The 18,240-nt window shown below is 38.9% G+C and overlaps 1 long non-coding RNA gene across 1 annotated transcript; it reads right to left on the bottom strand.

The window, feature by feature from the left end:
* Window positions 1-15,583: 15,583 nt before the first annotated feature.
* LOC128634025 (uncharacterized) lies at window positions 15,584-18,232 on the bottom strand. Its single transcript, XR_008397226.1, has 3 exons — window positions 17,908-18,232; window positions 16,232-16,348; window positions 15,584-16,103 (listed from the first exon to the last, which is right to left on the bottom strand). It is a non-coding gene; the product is annotated as an uncharacterized LOC128634025 (long non-coding RNA).
* Window positions 18,233-18,240: the final 8 nt, after the last annotated feature.

Genomic DNA, 18,240 nt, shown 5'->3' with positions numbered 1-18,240 from the left:
AGCCTGAGGTCCAGGTGCTGATCTGTCCTGCAGGTCAGCAGGTCAACGCAGAGAGACAGATCCTCTGGGACAGACTGCCATGGCCACTCAACCACTCTGCTTCCTCTGTCCATCCTTCCTCTCTCTCTCATGCATCCACTCTGTCCTGTGCCTGAGGACTGCTGTCATGTGCCGTGACACTAAGAGGGGACAGCTATCGTCTCTAATCACCTTTCATCAGCTCTCATTGCTGCTGCCATGGGCTGACAGGCTGATGGAGCTAAGCCGTCTCCTCGCATTATTCGTTCAAGGAAACTGATGCTCTTCTAACATTCGGAGGCCGTTTGGAAACTGAAATCTGAGCATTTTCTTGCCATTGCTGGAAGCAAACCTGGACAAAATTCACTTGAATAGTTCAGAATTTCCATTTCACTGATTAGGGTGTGTAATCTTATGTAATTACTATGTTATCTAACACAGATGCACGGATAAAACTTTTTTTTTTTAATGAAATCTTAGCAGTGTCTCTCTCACATTAAACGAAGGAGGTTGTGGACTGTCTGTGAGGAGCTGTGTAACACTTGTAATAGAGCCTCTCTACTTTCAGCAGCTGTCCGCCAACATGCCTATAAAACCATCCCAGTGACATGTTAGACTACGACCACACACACACACACACACACACACACACGGTGTGCACATGGGGGCCAGCAAGGTTAATCATCTGTCTGTCTTTATGGCACATTACTGTGCCAGACACTCTGTTAACAGTGAGGTGGGGGGTCAGTCGTACATGTCTCTTTACGTTACAGCCCCAGGGTGACAGAGAGACAAACACACAATCTCACACACACTATTAGAGTTGGACTTGTACCCATTTGTGATGAGGAATCACTCAGAAGCAATCAGGGGTCACCCTCAGTTCACCTCCATTCAATCAGTGTGTGTGTGTATGTGTGTGTGTGTGTGTATGTGTATGCAAAGAGTAATTTCAATTAGATGTCTTATATTATGAAATCAATGTGAGGTAGAATCCTTGTAGCTCCAAAACTGATCCTTTTCAAAAGAATATGTGGAACCCGTGTGGGGTTTTCAGCTTGTCCCTCTCGAAGAACCCTTAAAGGTTTTAAGTGAAACACTTACAACAGAGTGGACCCATACCAGAGGACACTTGAAGTAAAACCCCTTAACTACCAAAGAACCCTTAAAAAGCCATTATATCTAAGAGTGAAGATTGTATTATTAATGTAACTTATACCACAGCACTGTTTCATTCTGGATCCTGATTGGTCAGATGGTGTTGATTAATTTTCTGTAACAGCAGCTCTGATGGGTTTATATTAAACACATTAATCTTTATTTATTGCATTTGGTAGATTGAAAATATGTTATCATTTCTATAGTAACATTTTACACAGGAACTTGTATGATGGATACGCCACATAAACGGATTAAAAAATGTATAATTGTCGATGTCGAGGATGGCTTTTCGGTTAGCATGATAGGCTGTAATATTTTTTTACAATCGTATTATTAACTTTGGAGGTTACAGTGAATTATGCCAGGGACACACTAGACGATTTTTTTTATCTTAACCAATTTTAATACCGTGGGCGACAGTTTCAACCGATTTTTAACATTATCATCATGCAAATGCACACACTAGACAATTAGCCAGACCGCGAGACCACACACCTGTCGATTGTAGTAACGATTTCACAGACACAAGATCTCACAGAAACTCGTGTTTTATCAAATGTGACTTCAGAAGACAATATCACTCACACTTCATTTTACTTATTAGCTGCATATCAGCCACCTTATTCACACAGCAGAGTTATTTAACTCTCTCTCTCTCTCTCTCTCTCTCTCTCTCTCTCTCTCTCTCTCTCTCTCTCTCTCTCTCTCTCTCTCTCAAGAACCAGAGAGTGCAGCATCCAAGGCTCAACATACTATAAAAAAAAAAAAAAATTCTTTGGTCTACCCTGTTGTAGAACCATACTCCAGTTTCATGGCATGTTTGTGGCTGCCATGTTTCCGAAATAAAAGCACGCAACATCTGGTTGGTGATGCTTGCTCGCTCTCATTGGCTAATGTGGGTATCCCGCCTCAGGCAGCCCGATCAAGAGTCATAAATATCGTTTGATATTTACGATTTGGGATCAGGGAGACTCCAGCTCGATTCAGAGCAGTAAAATAATCGTAATGACACCACACAACTGAGGATTTTTTTGGACAAAAAGTCGGTAGCGACAAGCCTTGAATCGGGCTACACACCCCTGATCATTGATGACGGTGCAAATCAGGCTTAAATTCTTCAAGTGTTTGGCCAGCCTTAGTGGATAGCATGCCTTGCCTCATGCCTCCAGGGTTAGCGGCTCGAGTCCTGTCTCTGCGCTGTGTGCGCAGACGTTGCATGTTTTCTGTGCGCTTTGGGGGTTTCCTCTGGGTACTCCGGTATTATCCCACAGTCAAAACACATGTGTTATAGGCTGAGTGGCATTTCCAAATTGTCCATATTGTGTGAATGGGTGTGTGATTGTGCCCTGTGATGGAATCTTTCATAGTACTTATCCTACACAGAGTCACGGGGAGCCTGGTGCCTATCCCAGGGAACTCAGAGCACAAGGTGGGGGACATCCTGGACGGAGTGCCAACCAATCGCAGGGCACAATCACACACACATTCACACAATATGGACAATTTGGAAATGGCAATCAGCCTACAACATGTCTTTGGACTGGGGAGCAAACGCGGAGTATCTGGAGGAAACCCCCAAAGCACGGGGAGAACATGCAAGCTCCACGCACTCTGGACGGAGCCAGGATTCGAATCCCCAACCCTGGAGGTGTAAAGGCAAGCAAGCTAACCACTGAGTCATTTTTTGTCAGCTGTTTTAATACAGAGCATTTAAAAAAAAAAAAAAAAAACTGTTACTTTAATTGAATCTTCACTATTGTGACACAAGGGCCTGATGGGAGAGACACTGAAGACTGAATCTGTACTGACCTGTAGTTAGATGCCACTTGATATGTAAGTAACCTGAGAGGCAAAGTGAAAAAAAAGTGAGTCAAGGAAAGAGTGACTGGGACAAATGCAGCTTGTCTGCCTTTGGCCCTTGACCCATAACTGCCCCCTCTCAGGAAGTGTCAATCCAATACAATATTGAATGTGTCGTAAAGCAAGGAAGACTGTCTCCATCAACACTGAACACCCAGGGGGACAAAAAACGCAGTGAAAGAGAATTTGACTCTGTGTGTGTGTGTGTGTGTGTGTGTGTGTGTGTGTGTGTGTGTGTGTGTGTGTGTGTGTGTGTGTGTGTGTGTGTGTGTGAGAGAGAGAGAAAGAAAGAGAAAGAGAGAGAGAGAGGGAGAGAAAGCTGTAAGGAAAGGCATTTCACTTGTTTGAGAATAAGTGACCATCCGTCCCCATTTATCTTTGGCAGCTACATTTGATCTTATCATTGTCTCTGATGGCACTGACCTCTGTTTGATTAAAAAACCCTCATTAAGTCAGTAACGGATGGCTCTTCGTTTAGAGGAACTTTGCATATGCATCATTTGCCCTGTTTATGATGCATAAAGGCGGGGCTCCCTCCCCTCCCAGCCCAAAGCCAGCCATCTGGCCCCGCCCTCAGCCATAAAACCAAGGTTAATCCCCATTCTGTCATCTTCACTCCCCATCCATCACCATGGAAATGTTACCGTGGCAATGGGCCACTCCATTCTGCCTGAGATGTGGAGTGGGATGTTAGAGAGGCGTCGCACCATTGTCTCCCCAAGCAGCCATAAAGGGCGTTTAAGGAGCCTGAGCAAAAGCTACGATTAGTGTGAGTGTCGGATACGCTATGAGGTATGATCGGTAGACTGATGTGACACATCAGGCTCATTCAAGAATTGGCATATGATGCCATTACGCAGAAGATATGATGTAAAGTCAATTGATTTCTAAATGCAAATGGTGTTCGTACAAACTTTATAAAGGTTTTGCTTACATCTCCTGGATGAGATGCACAATCTCTACTTATTCCTCTTCCTCCCATGTGTCTTCCCTCCTTCAGCTGTTTTTTCTCTCATGCTCTCTCTGTCAGCCGGACCGCTGTATCGACTAGCCATCAAATCTCCCATCTTTGCTGCAGGCCATTTCTCCCTGTCTCAGCACTCTCCACCTCCCCCTCCATTATACCTCATAATCTCATCTGAAAAGGCAAATGACCCTATGAGACACAGAGAGCAGGGGGAAAAAGGAGCAGGAGGTGTGAGAGAGGGGGGCATGGAGGGAGAGAGATGTTTCTTGTCCTCATAAGAAAGTAAATTTAGGATTAAAAAGAAAAGCTACCAAGAAAATTCAGATGAAAAGAATATCCTAGAGAGTTAAAGTGAGAGGAAAGGATAAGGTGAAAGCAAAGAAAATCAGCAGACTGGAAAAAGTTCAGACCCAGACCCAGGTTATACGGGTGTGGAAAAGGACAGAGCGATAAAAAATGGAGGAATACAAAAGGTGAGTGTGTGTAAATAGGTGTGAATAGACCATGATATTATGTAGCAAATGCATTATTTTTGGAAACCTCACATAACCTTATTTCATGCATTTAAACATGAGAAAATACATAACTTAAAATAACCCTATTTCATGTCTCTTTGACCTCTCATTGACTATGACTACAGTTTATGATAATGTTACATGAATTAAAAACAAAAGCCAGGGTTAGAGAGTTGGTATGTGGTGTAGAAGTGGTGTACTCCATATCCAGATCATTATATATCCATTATATATCCATTATATATCCATTATATATATATCCATATATATACATTATATATCCAGATAAATGTACTAGATATGGGTTGTGTACTAGATAATTTATAGACTTTAACTCTACAGTATAAATCACAGGATGTGCTTTTGTTGTGCTGAAATCTCTAGCCAGATTTATCGATTCATCTTCAGTAAGGGGTTTATCCTGGTCAGGGTTGTGGATGATCCGAAGATTATCCCAGGAACACTGAGCACAAAGTATGTATACACCCTGTAGGGATGTAACACAATGCCACTAACTTTATCTGTACCTTAAGTGCTCCAAGTATCTGGAGCTCTATTCAGATTTAAACCCAAAATGGACATGGCCTAAACTGGAAGCAATGGGAAAAAAAAAGTTAGAAATGGCAGCAGTGTCTGCATAGTGTGTGAATTCTGGGTCTGAAAGTTCCTCACACGAGTGGTCTTAGCTCTGTTACTTCACACCTCTGGGGTTGAGAGTTCAAATACAACCTCTGCCCTGTGTGCGTGGACTTTGCATGTTCTCTCTGTGCTTTGGGGTTTTCCTCCAGGTACTCCTCAAAGTCCAAAGACTTGCTATAGGCTAATAGGCTGATTGGCATTCCCAAATTGTCTTTAGTGTGTAAATGTGTGTGTGATTGTGCCCTGCAATGGGTTGGCACCCCATCCATTGTGTCTCCAGCCTTGTTCCCTGAGTTCCCATACTCCCCCGTGACCCTGTGTTGGATAAGCAGTATAGAAAATGGATAGACGGATGGTTTGCTTTGCACCTGACCATGATATAGTATGTTGTATCAAATTTAGTTGGTTCTATTTCCCATAAAATATAAGCAAACTAATAGTCTAATTTAAACCAGAGGTTTTATTTGAACCCTGACCAGGCTGTTACTAAGGATGAATGAATGAAAATAAAAACCTCTGGTTTATGTGATTTCTTTGGTTGGAACTCATGGGATCCCAATCCAGGATGTTATGAATGTAACTGAATATGAATACATTATTCAGAATGAGCAGATATGGTGTTCTAAACAAATAGGGGACGCAATCTTTTTTTTCTTTATGTTACTTTCAGGATGCTACTCTATAACCAAATTTCTTTTTCAAATCCTGCAAACTTTAGGCTATATGTATCCAATCTTTATTTTGTATACATGAAGTCCTCTTAAAAATCCTAAATATCTATGACATCATGTAACATACAGTAAATTTGTTTATTCACTGTGCTTTCCAGTCAGCTCTTTGCAGATCCCCAAGTAGTCGTCATACATACTGGCGTATGTTGTCAATACAGACTGGGTTATTGTCCCCAATGTCTTGTTTAGGAACCTCTGACTTCTTTTTCCAATTGTAGCTGGCTGGAAAAAAGGCATGCCACTTAAAGTTTCTCCAGGTAGGATTTTTACATTTTATGGTTGTCATAAATCAGCTCATCATATATCTATGTAAAATATATGAGTGCCATCAACCAGCACTGTAGCATATACCGACTTAATTGATCCTGTACACTTATGCCAAAACATGGATGGCTTGATGGGATTGTAAATGCACTACTTTTAGAAACAAAATCATCAGTGGTTACACAGCTCTCTCTCTCTCTCTCTCTCTCTCTCTCTCTCTCTCTCTCTCTCTCTCTCTCTCTCTCTCACTCTTTCCCAGGTGATAGTTAGATATGTATATGTTTGGATATGTTCATTCAGGTATGTAATAATGCCTTACTGCACTTATTCTAATGCATACACCAATACACAGTACAACACCCACAGTGTCAGTGTCCATTACATGTAAACTACAAATATTTAAAGATAAGAGCAGGTGCATTTGAACAAATTTGCTCAAATAAATTAATTAACTTGCATGTTAAAATAGATGGATTACAACTTTTGCTGTCTTTCTTGCCCCATTGGTGCTTCAAAAACGGATGGATAGATCATCCACCATTAAACTTTGGACTATGCCTCCTGCCTAAGGCTGAAGCTTGTGCAGAGTGATCACAAAGTGTTTTCTAAAGAGAAAAAAAGAGATTCTGGCTTTATGATAACTTTTAATTCTAAAACAAGAATATTCATCTAAAATGGCTAAAGGTCCAGCTACATACAATGAATCGCTTACGAAGGTCTAACATGGCTGAATTGTGACACCAGTTATCTGCTGGTCATTAATGCTTGGCCATTAATGATGAATGATTAGATTAGATTAGACAATCTGAAGTACATAAAGTCAGTTTTGTTGAACTTCTCCACTGTTCACTGATGGAGACTTGAGTGCAAAACTGTTTGTGGCAGTTGCAGTCCAAAAGCTATCATATCAATTGTAGTCTTAGCCATCATAGCATAACTGTTCATATGAACTGAAGTCCAAAGCTTTTATGGTTTTTAAGTGGTACCATCCTCAGTAATCTCAATGATCTTTAGGCTGCAGCATGTGGGGCCATCCTCAGCAGCAGCATGTGACTTTCAATTGGTGAGAACTCCAAACAGAAGTAGGGCATCAGGATGGATCCGACAGGTTCGGAGAGCAGAAGGGGTCAGGATCCCTGGTATCTCAGGAGTATCATGTGTAGCATGACAGAACGAGTGAGGGCGAGAGAGTTAAAGGTATGGTAGATTATTAGGTATGCTTATTGTCCTGTAATGGTTAAGGACAATGTACTTTGTGTGAGTGCAAGCAAGGACTCCAGCAAGACTAGCTATGGCAGCATAACTAAAAGGGAGAGCCAAAAGGTAACACAGGGACCAGGTGCCCTGGGACATAAGGCAGCCAGACACTCCACCATCAACAAACCTGGGTGAATGCATGAAAGTGGGGGAAAGGGTGGTGGGGGCATCCAAACATCCCAGTTCACCATAACACTCACCACATGCCTGTGAGCCCTCTAGATCTGCTCCTTTACCAAAGAAAAAAACTTCACAAAAAGCTTGAATAAACAAATATGTATTCAGACACTGAGACTGTGTCTGAGTCCCAAACACTAATTGGAAGGCTGTTCCATAACTGTGGGTGTTTGTAAGAGAAAGTTTTCATGTTGTTGTCATCACGTTGTTTTTATCATAAAAATTTTTTAACAAGCCATCTGACCAGAGAGGATAAATGAACCAAAAAAATCTGTGAAAGCTCTTCCCATTGAGCTTTTAATGAGCTGCTATCTAGTAAATAATCGCCAAACTATCATGACGATATATTTTTTCATATGTTGATCAGTTAGTTGTTACAGTAGTTTTTGAGTGCTTGGTTTGGTCCGCTGGGTTTGCATCCAGTCTGCGGCCTGCCACTTGACTCCCTTATCTAATGCATTCTTCCTCCCCTTAAAGGTTCTATGTAGAACCCTTTGTTGAAATGATGTAGAACTTCTGTAGGAAGCTTGAAATGCTTTCTGATTATAAACTCTTGAAATCATCAAATTATGTAATATTCTTTTTTATAGGTGTACGTCTGTCCATTTTTATATAGAACAGTATCTCATTCAGTATCAGAAACCACATAAGTAAGTCTGAGGTTATTTACAAACTTGGGGAAAGTGTGTGATGATTTAGCTACAAGCTTCCTGCACTTCTAAGCTACATTATCCTTGTTGCTGCAGTCCAACACCAAAGAAACTAATTTTAGATGTCAAAAATGGCTTAGCTGGTCAATTATATTTGTGTATATGTATATAAAGGAGAAAATTGTGCAAACTGTTCCTTAATCGCCTGATGCATGTTTGTCTATACGCTGCTAGTCTCCTTGAGAGTAAACTATTTGAAAAACACTGTAATTAACATGAACCAAATTACACACACACACACACAAACACACACACACACACACACACACACACACACACACACACACAAACACATGCACGCATTGGCTTCCAGGCACTTGCCCGCTGTTTAACAGCCCACTTGAGATTCTGCCACTTCAATATCACAGTAATTAATCCATCAAGAAGAGACACAGTGGGATGATCAAGTGGAATCAAAGATTGTCTTAACCTTTGGCCCCTGCACCTCAGACACCATTGACAAGAAGGTGGCGTGCCTGAGTAAACCTCCCTCCTCCATCTGTGCTCCTTTTTCACTCTCTTCATCTCTCTCTTCCGATTGCTGCCTGTGACACTCTGATCAATTCCCCATCAAATCCTAATGCAGCGGTTTAACTCAAGTGTGGCATCTTAATTAGGGCGATAACTGCGCACTGTCAGGGTCATTGACTATGCCTGCCGTCGACCAATGACTCTCATCGACAGGCTGCCAACCGCCAAAGCATGAGCAGGATGATGCAGAAGGGAGGGGTGCTGTTAGGAGACAAGATGGGAGACTAGAAGACACAATACACAAAGAGATAGATCAGGAACACTGCGAAAATGAATAAAGGGACTATGAGAAAAAAAATTGAAAATGTGTGTGCAGTGTTGCAGATTAATTAATTAACAAGATGAAATGATTTCTGGATCCCTAAATTCTTTCACAGTCATAGAAGTTTCTTCTGAAGCAGCATCTGAAATGCAAAAGTTCCTAAAAACATTTCCACATTTACTGTATCCAAAGGCTGGATTTGGTAGAAAAATTATAATAATGCAATTCAAATATTCTTGACTTTATTATCCTTATGATAGCTAATGGCTAGACAGTTAAATGAGAGCAGTGAGAATTTAATACAGAAATTGCACACATCTTTATCCAGACCTCATGAGAGTTACATGAGAGTTACACATGGTCCCAGATCATTAATGAGATTATCTCTCATTAAACTGTAAGAAAGTAAGTAAATCCAGTCAATATGTTTAGCATAGAAAAATTTTATTAAAAAGGTACCTGATTCTGGCCCCCATTGAATGCTTTATTTGGTTATTGGGGTGGGGGGTATAGATAATAAACAAGTAGTACAATGCCTTGGTAATATCATGTTTAATTTTAAAAAATCAATATCCTATAATTCTGCTATTGATGGCAAAAGTCTCTTCTTTTGTCTGAAATGATAAAACAGGCCAAGGTCTCATCCCATACTGTTAGATTAACCTGTGTACACCAGTCACAACATCTGCTAAGATCTAGAGAGAAAGAGGGGAGAGAGAGAAGTGGGAGAGAAGGGAGACCCCAGATCCCTTTGCTGTTTTATAACAAATGGAGGAAAGTGAAGCATGTACAGTATATGTCTGTCTTTCTGTCATCCCTCATAGATCCAAGAATCAGGACAGGAAGCTTCTATTTTTCTATTCATTTTTTTTGTATTATTATTTATGTCACCCAGTGACGTGCCAACCACAGCCTCATGTAAGTGTTATGGAGAGAGAAAAATATTTCCCTTTTTTATGTGACAAATAAAGAAATCAATAAATCATTGCGAACTTTGACAGGTGGTGGCAAGGCAGCCCATTTGTCATTGAGTATTTATGAAGTTGTCGCCAGTCCCACCGCCCTCCCCCTCACGCTAAAATATTTACACATGTGCATGTGCAGAGAGCACTGGACTACCAGGAGGCACTGAGGCAGAGAGAGAGAGAGAGAGAGAGAGAGAGAGAGAGAGATCAAGGGGTGGTGGCGGGGGGGTGTTGGTTGCCAAGAGTGCCAAACAGCCGGAGGCTTTTTCCTCTAGGGCTCCTTACGCACATTACCCACTTCACACAACATGGGCCACAGAGCAGCGCTTGGCTTTGCAGTGTATTAGAGGCGATGTAGTTCTCAGATCCCGTTGCTCTCTTTATTTGTCTCTAGGGAAGGGGAGAAAAATCACCTAGTCAAGAGCGTCAAATGGAATTCCTGGAGGGATATCATGTCCACAGGTCTGTCTAGAACAGGGGATCTCAAACTTTTTTTTTTTTTTTTTTTAGCTTTTTTCAGTAAAAAATAAAGCTGAGTCCATTTTAACCACCCCAATACTCAACTGAAATTCAGTCCTGAAAATTTAAATTTTGAAAAAGATTACTATAACTACGATGGAAATAAGTATTTCTTCCTTTATTGTGCTTTCCATATATTTTAATGTGTAATCTGTATTTTATTTTTGCATGTTATTAAACTTAATAAACTCAAATGAAATCTCGGTACATTTTTATGGCAGTGATGGATCAGTGGTTAAGGTATTGGGCTACTGATCAGATGGTTATGAGTTCCAAATATTGTCAAGCTGCCACCAATGGAATGTGAGTAAGACTGTAGACCATTTCTGTAGCGTACTTAATATCATTTTACTAAGATTTATTAATTACAGCCTGTTAAAGAGGTAAACTTTAATAATTGTTTGGGAGATTTGTCAGTTCTATATACTGTACGTAAATCTAGACACTAGATTGTTATAGCGAACAAGGTAGTGGTAGACAAATAGAGTAAATAATTTAGGCTTAAATTTAACTTCACAGGACCTGTCAGCAGATCCTGGCTTTCATTCCTCACTCTCATACCTACCTTCCTGAACAATATGGTCGAAGGCATTTAATTGAATAATAAACTGGCATTTTAAAGGGCTATTTCATTAGCAGCTTCTCATAACATCTTACAAAATATACAGAAAGCATACCATAAGATGCTGAAATATGTTATAGGAAATTGCTCAGAGACACAAAAAGCAAAAAAATATAACTATCATGAAACTCTATGAATAATTTTTTTTATGCACAACAAAGATCAGCAACCTTGAAACCTTGAAATGAAATGTGTGGATGTGCGTGCAAGCCGTTGATGAGGAGGAACATTCAAAGACATGGAAGTTACAAAAAAAAAAAAAGAGGGATAGAAAAGATGGCATAGACAACAAAAGAGAAGGTGGGTAAACAAACTGGAGAAGAGAGAGAAGCAGAGAGGGCGGGGGGGGGGGGGGGGGGGCAATGCTGAGATTTAAACCCATTCTGTCTATGGCTCCACTGGGTAATGAGCTGACTAAGCAGAGACACACAGGGGACGGAGAGAGAGAGAGAGAGAGAGAGGGAGAGAGAGAGAGAGAGAGAGAGAGAGAGAGAGAGAGAGAGAGAGAGAGAGAGAATTTCAATCTTAATTTCTTCCTTGTATCTTATTATGAACTACACTGAAAGAGACATATCTTTTAACAACAAACAGCCACTTACTGTACAAAGTCTAATCACTCTGATGATTTCAGAAACATCTTCTAGTTTTTATACCACTCCCCTTATGTCCCATGAAAGCATTCATGTTCATTACATTTCTATTTATCTGTCCATCATCTCATTTCTACTGTCGGTATTCATTACGACTTATCCTGTTCCCTCCTTCAATCTGTTCTGTGCTCTCCTCCTCACACTATCCTTCTTATCCCTCATATCAGTTTCACAGTAGTGTGTCGTTCCACATTACTCTATTGACCCTATAACCCTTTCTTCTATCCTGACTCTTATCTCTCAGTTCACATCCTCCCCCTAATGCCAGCCTTCTGACCACTTAGATCTCTTTTAAAAAATACACAAACCCTCTATAAGCGTCAGGCAACAGAACAGCAAAAGTGCTATAAATCTTTGAATGACAACAATTTCTTAAGTGTAGCACTTGCAAAAATCCTTGTAAAATCATTAAACCTAAATGGTGTGCATTAATCTTTTTTAAAAGAGCCATGACAAATGTATTCAGCACTGCTTGATTATTCCCCCCTTAATCCGTTACAAACTTTGGGTTAAAAGATTAATACTTTATTCTAATAGAAATTAGTGGGTTTATCCAATTTAACATTCATTGTTATATTATATCATGTGCTCAGGTAACATTTCTTTCACAATTACATGGACTAGCACAGTCATGTTATTACAAGCTTTAAAAAATGGTTTTTAGATTAGGCCACTGTTAATCTCAAACCGCAAGTTTTATCATAGTGGAGCACTATTTTTATTTATTTATTTATTTATTTATTATGCTATTTAGCGGAAATGTGCAGTTTGGGATGTCTCCATAGTGACAGTTGTGAGCACTGGCGCGCGCTCGGGTACCAGTACTACTATGTGCGCGTCCTTGGCGCGAGACCTAAAGTGAGCACGAAAAACAGAAGAAAATACAGGGGGTTCGTTAATGGTCGTAAGTTTTGGAAGAAGCCCATGTTAGCTAATTGTGTGTTTCTATTTTTAAGGTTAATTTTAATGACAACCAGAGGGCAGCGTTTAACATTGACAAAGCAAAGGATATGCCATCTGTGCATGTGATTTGTCAGATACTGATGTATATGCATTTTAGTTGTGTTAAAATGATTACTGGAGAGGGGTTCTGCTGAAAGAAGTGCAATATGAAAGCAAATTATGAAAGAAAAATGGGGTATTATAGTGATTCTTGGAAAAGACAGAGAGTTATATGTTGAAACAAAGCCAATGACCTTTGCGTTTGTGTCGTTGAGAGCGGCAGCTGCGTTTGTTTGACTACAGCGCCCCCTTTTGACCACAATAGTACACTGCAGCACAGTGTTTATTGCAGCGGAGACGCACTTTCAAGCAAACATTTTCCCTGCTCTAACACACGATTCAATTAACCACCTAATTAACAACAACGGTAACACTACTACTACTAACACTACTACTACTACTACTACTACTACTAATAATAATAATAATAATAATAATAATAATAATAATAATAATGTTGCAGTGCATATAATTTTACAGATGCAGGTCAAGAGCTATAGTTAACATTCACAATAAACATCAGAATTGGGAATAAATGTGTCCTTAGTTTTTTTGACGGTGGCTTGATTGTTATTTCAGAAACTGCTGATCTCCTGAGAACAATCTCTAGAGTAAAAATAAAATAAAAAATAAATAAAATTTAAAAAAGCAAAAAACAAAACAGCAACCTATAATCAGGTTTGCAAGTGGAAATGTCTTGTTGACAAGAGAAGTCGGAGGACAATGGCCACACTGGATTAAACAGACAGAATGGCAAATTACAAAAGTTCAAACTACAGAACTTCAAAAGGTGCATTAGTTAAATTAGGGCATAAAAATAGCTTCATCATTCCAGTAGCTTTTAATTGATTGTACAAACAAACAATAATGAAGCAAAGATAATAAAACACAAATCGTATTTATTTATTTTTATTCTATTAGTTATTTTATTTATATATTTTTTTTACACATGATCTTTTTTGTTACACATAAAGATAAAATATTTTAAAGAGGAATACAATATGGATAATTAGGATTAATAACGTGTTATCTCGCTAGTCAACTTCTTTGAGGATGATCTAATTGTGGCATTGTAATTTCATCAAAATATCATTAATAAGCCTGTTCAAGATTATTGACATGCCAAATATTAGGCTATATCTGTGTTATAACAGACACCTTTTATACACTGGTCATGTGAACAATTTTGATTCATGCACAAAATATACAGTATATGAATTATGGACTTAAGACCATATATAATTTGAACTTTTCAGTGGAAAAAAACCCTCAAGAGTTTCAGTATCAATATCAATATAAAAATGAACAGTTGTGTTTGTGTATTGAAATTAAATGGGCTCTGTGGCGAGAAGGTTGTTGGGTCAAATCCCAGGACTTGTGGGCTCCTTAGCAACGTGTTTCAACTGTTCAGCTCTATTGTAGGATTGAACTCTATCGCATTTGTAAGTCACTATGGACAGCATATGTGCACTGTAGCACTTTCCTTTAGTCTTTGTCTGAGGACTGTCAAATAGTAACAGGACCACACTGCAGATTGTGTGATATTGCGCCACTCTGAGTCCAGAGACAAACAGCTTGTGAGACACATGCTTAGGTATACACACACTTCCTAGATGTATTCCCACCACTGATCAGGAGAAAGAAAGTGAGACTGCTGTATTCATGCACATTTTATGTGAGTCATCTGTAAAAACTCAAGGCGTCCACAGTTCCATGGCAATCTGTCGTCTTTACTGGCTCAGAGTTGGGCATGTCATATGTGATGTGATATCATGTTGCTGAGCAGGAACATTAAAGCTTATTAAACCTCCTTATTAGCATTGTTAATGTTTTATTAACACTATTGGGTAGTATGTTACAGTGTGCAAGGAAATCTTGCACTTTGTAGTATTGTAACCTTTTGTTTGTTTGTGTGCTTGCGTTATTTATTTCTTGGACTGGACAGCATTACCTCTAAATTATGAAGCAGTCCTCTTTCTCTTCCTCAGAGAAAAATAACATCTGTCTAGCAAATGGAAAGCTTAGTGAGTCTGTATAATTTATGGTAAAAGCCTCCAGTGTATGGCATAAAATATATATGCAGAAAGACTAACAAAGAGAGCAAGAGAATGGGGCCAGGGTTAAGGGTATGTGTAGACATAAAGAAATCAACAAAAGTTGTGGACATTTAGCATACAAATATCCAGGATTTCAAGGCTTTCTTTGTCTTTTCTGTATATGCAGTCAAAATATCCCCCCTCCACCCCCAAATCACTATGAAACCAATTGCTTTAAAAAAAATTAAGGTGATAGTCTTGGTCTCATCCTATGTATTGTGTGGGAGACTAAATACCTAAAAAAAAATTGTAATTTCATATCTAAGCACTTGGAAAAGTTTACAATCAAATTTCATTAAATTTGTAGCTGTAAAAGTAAAGCCATACTACTGGTTCATTGTGCTCAATAGGCACTTCTGCTGTTACCTTAAACAGGCAAGTCAACCGGCTGGTAGATGTCCATTACTCCTAATCTAAATGGTGAATTTTATACGTATGTGTGTATATATATATATATATATATATATATATATATATATATATATATATATATATATATATATATATATATATATATACAATGAAATTTTGTTGACTGTGATCCAATTAGTAAGAAAAAAAAAAAAAAAAAAAGTATTTTATTGTGTGTCTGTTTAAGGGTTAATAAAATATGCTTCATGCATCCATGCAACAACAATAACAACAATTTATTCCATATTTTGCTGTGTGGCAATGGGAAGATATTTCAAGGATCAAATTAAAACACAAATTCCAATGCCACATGTTAAGCTAGAATATGTAAAAGAATACAATTATTCTTACAGTTTTCTTATAGAAATACACTTTCACTTATTTCCTCAACCAAGATGAAGGTTCTTTCATGTCTGGTTTTCATCTGCAAGTAAATGTAAATGAACTATTACGTAGTCTGATTGTTACTGTTATTCTTTAATTAAGACATGCTCACGTCAAAAAAAGAAGGTATAAAGTCTGAGGGCAAGAGAGAGACAGAAATTTGTTTTTATTTTATTTATTATTTTAGGTAATAGGATTAACAGTAAAATGCTGAGGTCAACTCTAATCCAGACTTTACAACTTGTTACAGAAGTTCCCTGAACAGCACTGGACTTCATGCAAACTGCTAATGTTGGTAAATTTGTCACAAACAGATTTATAGCTGCATCCCAATATATTAGAATCCAGTGGGAAATGTGAACCTTAGAAAAGACAGATATTAGAAGATTTTGGTTAATTAGGTTTGCATTTCAAAACACAGAAAAGAGAATTAAGCTATAGTCAATGCAGAGTGAACTAATTTGCTTTAAAAGAAACAGGGGAAACTAACCTTTGATTATCAAACATTGATTTTGATTTCCAACACAGGACATGGTAGAGTTGCAGACTTTGACTGAATGCTTGTCACAGGTCAGACATTTTAGACCATTTGGCTTGCTGTCTAGATCTATGAAAAAAAAGATTTTCTTCTCAATCATAAATCTGGATTCTACTGAATAAGATAAACTAATTTATTTGTTTTTGGTAGTTTGTTTACTATGACTATTTCTAGTAATAGTAAAGAATGATAACACAGATTCTTCATCATGTTAATGAGCGGTGAACAGTGAAAAAAAATGAAAATAGAGAGAAGTGAAAGGAACTGGAGATATTCTATGTAATTTGGGTTTTCTAACCGATAACCCACTTTAATCGTCACAGTAATTGCCTGTTGCAGCATCCATGACTCTGGTTACGCAAATAAGGACATTATTTGTGAGTTTTGCAATATAATCAGTGAGAACTGCAGTCTGCAAGTTCAACTACCTGTGGATGGGTGGCGATTAGTCATTAGCCGATGACTGAGCATGCTGGATTTCCATATAGAGTTATTCGCCCCGAATATAGACAGTGGCGAACCAGATGGCACTCTGGGTGACCGGAAAAGCCTGGAGTTACTCTGGTGCAATGCGGCTAAAGAGCTAAAGCTCCATGCTTCACTTAGGCCGCATCATACTGCAGGACACGCCATGTTCCACCATCAGGCCTGCTACGAGGGGTTTGTGAGTGAATGTGAGTGCATATGTGGGCCCACTGAGTTATATTGCTAATTTACTTCACTGCTGAATTATCGGGTATCTGATTGGTCTTTAATCTGTAATCGGTATTGCTGGTTATATTATCGTGTTACTGAGTTTCCAATTCATATTGGTTGAGTTATGCTGAGGTTCAATTTACACATTAGAAGGCGCTAAATGCCTTGTTAATATGCCACGGCATTGCCATTTCAATGACATCATGCTGATGGCTTACATGCTGATGGAGTACTTCTGTTTTAGTCGCATTATCGACGTGTATTACGGACATGTAAACACCTTAATCACTTTATTAACGTCGTGTGAGAAATTTCACCGCATTTTGCGACAGGACATGATCACACATGCCAGTTTTACGTTTTACAGCGAACAAGAGAGTTCAGCTGCATCCCAAACCGCAATATTGCCTACTATATAGACGGTAAGTACACGGTTTGGGACACAGCCCACGGCTTCAAGCAGTTGTCTATTTGCACGTACAGCGTGACAAATAATTAACTGCACTTAAAGCGTTCATAAAAAAATTAAATAAAAACACCCAAACCTGTATACGGTACCATAACAAAGACGTACTGTATGTTGATACGGGAAATTCTGGAGGGACGTCGGACGGCGTGGCGCGGTGACGTAATGACGTGTGCCGTTAATCTAATTATGTTCTATATCATGTAAAACGGGTACATGAAAGGAGTATTCTAAAAGCGACTTATATAAACACCTTAATCACGTTATTATCTTACTCAGAGTAAGGTCAATAATTAGATTACTGCTGTCCATGTAAACGTAGTCAGTGTAATGCGCTGTTAGGTGGTTGTCCTGTATCCTCAATAAATAAGCTACGCCAATTTTATTATCTCTACACTGGTTACCTGTTAAGTTCTGTATCGATTATAAAATACTACTACTATAAGTATAGTAGTATAACTACTACCTATAAAGCCCTACATGGCCAAGCTCCTTTATATTTAACCAATCTTCGATCACATTACAATCCTTCACGCTCTTTAAGGTCGCAAAACTCCGGACTTTTGATAATACTGAGGATATCAAAGTCTACCAAACGAGGTACAACTTTTTCACATTTACCTCCTAAACTTTGGAATAGTGTAACCCAGGGGTAAAACTTAGATTTAAATAGATTAAATAAATAAATAAGTCCTGAGTGACCATTAGTATTATCCAATATGAGGTCAGGGTGCTGTTAGGACATCAGTCTGTAGGAGTGAGAGTTGCTACATTCTAGCCAATGGGATGGCTAAGCCCG

Source organism: Ictalurus punctatus, chromosome 11 (genome assembly GCF_001660625.3).
Source record: "Ictalurus punctatus breed USDA103 chromosome 11, Coco_2.0, whole genome shotgun sequence".
In the NCBI taxonomy this organism is placed as follows: Eukaryota; Metazoa; Chordata; class Actinopteri; order Siluriformes; family Ictaluridae; genus Ictalurus; species Ictalurus punctatus.
The sequence above is the reverse complement of the archived record's forward strand: the minus strand, read 5'-3'. Positions and strand labels throughout refer to the sequence as shown.